Source organism: Microtus ochrogaster, chromosome 24, assembly GCF_000317375.1.
Source record: "Microtus ochrogaster isolate Prairie Vole_2 chromosome 24, MicOch1.0, whole genome shotgun sequence".
NCBI lineage: Eukaryota > Metazoa > Chordata > Mammalia > Rodentia > Cricetidae > Microtus > Microtus ochrogaster.
This window is the reverse complement of record NC_022024.1, coordinates 28,151,115-28,154,434: the sequence shown is the minus strand read 5'-3', so window position 1 is coordinate 28,154,434 and position 3,320 is coordinate 28,151,115. Positions and strand designations below refer to the sequence as shown.

The following is a 3,320-nucleotide window of genomic DNA, read 5'->3' as shown; positions in this document are numbered from 1 at the left end:
TCTTTTTCTTCTTGCAAGATTTTTACTTTGAGTGTAGGGTGTTTGACCTACACATATGTTTGTGCACCAGAAGAGGGCACCAAATCCAATGGAACCGGAGTTACAGAAGGTTGTGGCCGATCGGTCCTATGGGTGCTGGGAATCAAACCGAGTTCTCTGGTGGGGGGCAACAAATACTCTTAACCATCGAGCCATCTCTCCAGCCCTCGGTTGTCATTGATTTCTAACCATATGTGTTAGGGTACGTGCACATGGGCTGCAAGTGCCCGCAGAGGCCCGGTGCCAGAGTTGCATCTAAGATGCAGGACATCTGACCGACACGCGGCGGCGGCGGCGGCGACGGTAGCGGTCTCCCTCCACACCTGCAGGGGGCAATCGACTTCCAGAACCGCCGCTGGACTCCGGGGCCCTAGGCTTCACCCAGGGAACGTCACCGCCGCTGGCCGCTGCTCCACCGCGCTACCGCGCAGGCGCTGAGAGCACCGCGCACCGCCGAGCCCAGGGAGGGGTCACGAACTCTGACCCCCACCCCCAAATCCACATACCCAGAAAGCTCCCCTTGTCCCCCTCGGCCTCGGGTCCCCCTCGCATCAGCTCTCTGCAGCCCAGCGGCCGCCGCGGCGGGAGGGGTAAGTCGGGTACGGGACGGCTCAACCGCCAAGTGTCGCGGCTCCGGGGGGCCCGTGCGCCCGAGCGTGCGAGCGCCCGGTCCGCCCGCCGAGTGCCCGGGAGGTGAGCGGACCGCCCGAAGCCGCGGGAGCCCGGGCGGGGACGGTGACCTTTCACCCGCGGGGAACGCTTCCGTCTCGCAGTCGCTTCCTCCGCCCCGGGGCTGCGCGCGTGGTGGGTGCTGGGCGGGGAGCGGCGGGCCGCGGACCCCGGGGCTACGGATGTCGCCCTCCGCCCGCACTTGACTCTTCTTCCAGCGTTCGTGTCTAGGAGGAAAGGTGGTCCGCCGTATCTCATGCCCTGGGCACAGCAGAGCGCCCGGTAGCCCTTTTGTTAAGAGTCCTGTCCAGTTCCTGCAGATGGCATCTTGTGAAGGGCGGGTATGGCCAGGTTGTCCCTTACCCTTCAGTATGTAGGTCAGCCTGAGTTGGAAAGGACAAGCAAAAAAAACCCGACTTGAAGTTAAATCCTCTTAGGGCTTTCCCACCCCCTGGAAGTTAAAAGTGCGCCTTAAACTTTGAGGGAGGGTTTTTTGTTTGTTTTAAACAGTGTCTGCTTGTTTACCCGGTGGAGCGATTAGTTTTTAAACTTTATTTGTCCTCTTTGGTAAATTTGGAAAGAGATTATTGTTCTGTTCTGTTCAAACTACCAAGATGAAAAAAATCGTTTTGGGAGCATGTTTTAGGAATTATAAATTTTTTTGGGGGGGGCAGAAATTCAAGTAAATTAGGGGAGATTTCAGGAAGGTGAGGAAAGTGGGAATTTATTGTGGACCATTTAATATTGATGAAGAAAACGTTGGCTGACGCGTAGGAGCCAGGCTGATGAAGCGCACCTGTAATCCTAGTCCTCTGGAGGCTGGGGCACCACAGCCGGGCTGGCATTCCAGGCCAGGCTGACTTAGAAGCTGTGTATCCACACCCCAGGAGACCTGCAGAAGATAAAGGAAAGGTGCTATGTCCTTTGCATCAAAATGTCCTCTAACCTTTGGGTGTGCGTCTTGAACCTTTGCATACAATGTAATTTTTCCATTTGCGGTCACTCCAGAGGCTTGTGGTGGAAGGGTGGCGGTCACCAAAGTTCATGTGTCCGAGTCAGGCTTGTGTACTGCTTCCGCAGAGCCTCTGAACTCTGGTTTACAAAAGCTATTTTAATGTTGCTTTCATTGTCGTTAATGAAGATACATGTATCCATTACCACAAAAACAAAACGAAAGCACACATGGTGCCAATAAATGTAACTTGTTTTATCATTCAGTGTAAAACAGATGAAAGGTTTTGAAGGGAACAAAACCATGGCAACAGACCCTGTATATCTAGTGTGGATGTGATGAAGTATGTAATTCTCACCCCAGTGATGGCCAAGACAAACTTATAACACTGTAAGACCCTCTGTGCGTACACACACACACACACACACACACACACACACACACACACACACACACACACTACAATCTTTTAAAACTGTCTCTAGAAAAATGGGCTTCTGTTCAAAAATTTTAGGTATTCGTAGAAGTCTGTTCTTGAATCCCAGTCAGCTCTTCCTGTGCACAATCTACACTGGATCATCCAGAAATAGTGTGAAAAGTGGAATTTGAGCTGGGTCTCAGAGGCGAAGCAGGAGATTAAAATGGGGGTATTGAGGGCATTGGACTCCATGTTTTCTGTTCAGCAGGAGAACTGCTGAAGTTTTACCTCCGAGATCCCTTCAGAGGGAATTCCTTGGACCAACTTTGTGCTTTGTAAACATCTTGACATATAGCATTGGAATTTAAAGGAATATGAACTTGTGATTTTCTGGGGAGGAGACTTCATCAGATTTTCAGAAAAAAAATTAGTTTATGTGTATGGATGTTTTGCCTACATGTGTGTATCCAGAGTGTACAGTGCCCTCGGGGGCAGAAGAGGTGTCAGATCTTCTGGAACTGGGGTACCAGGAGCTAGTGAGCCACCGTGCAGGTGGAGGCACCGAATTTAGGTCTTTGGAAGGACAAGTGCTCTTAGCCCTGGAGCCATTTCTCCTGCCTGGGGAGGTTATTTTTAACTTAAAAAAAAAAAAAAAAAAAAAAAGCAACTCTACTATAAACATCTCTAAAGAACAAGTTTTCGCCCTGTTTTTTTCATGTTAGTTTTTTGGTAAAACTTTCAATTTTATCTTTTAACATAAATATATCCCAGTTACTTCCTTGAAGCAGCAAATTCAAATCATTGGATGCTTCTTTTTTAAAAAAATATGACAACTGTTTTGAGAGCCATAAATCATTATGGAAAAAAATGAACCAAATCAGAGTTATGCTCCATCAAGGACGTAGCGTCATCATTCAGTTTCAGTGACCTTTGATCTTGACTATCTTAAGAGCCACCTCTGCTTGCTGTGAAGCTCTGTGGGCAGAGCCTGTTTGCCAATACTGGAAAACAGACGAGATGGCAGCACCGCAGCTCCTGAGTGAACAGGGCTGCCCAGCACAGCTGACTCCGTCCGTGCCTTTTGGCTACAGGTCTGTAAGTGGAGACTGCGTGTTGGTTTCCTGGCTGCCCAGACTTGAATAATCTCACAGAAGCTGTATTAATTACAACACTGTTTGACCAGTGGCTCAGGCGTGTTTCTAGCTAGCTCTTACATCTTTCATCTTTTTTTTTTTTTTTTTT

The 3,320-nt window shown here is 49.4% G+C and overlaps 1 protein-coding gene across 1 annotated transcript in view; it reads left to right on the top strand.

The window, feature by feature from the left end:
• The first annotated feature begins 488 nt into the window (after positions 1-488).
• Positions 489-3,320, top strand: part of Nr2c1 (nuclear receptor subfamily 2 group C member 1) — a 50,981-nt gene continuing 48,149 nt past the window's right edge. The window contains exon 1 of the mRNA XM_013350303.2: positions 489-629. The gene's annotated coding sequence lies outside the window, so the exon portion shown is untranslated. The remainder of the gene's footprint in view (positions 630-3,320) is intronic.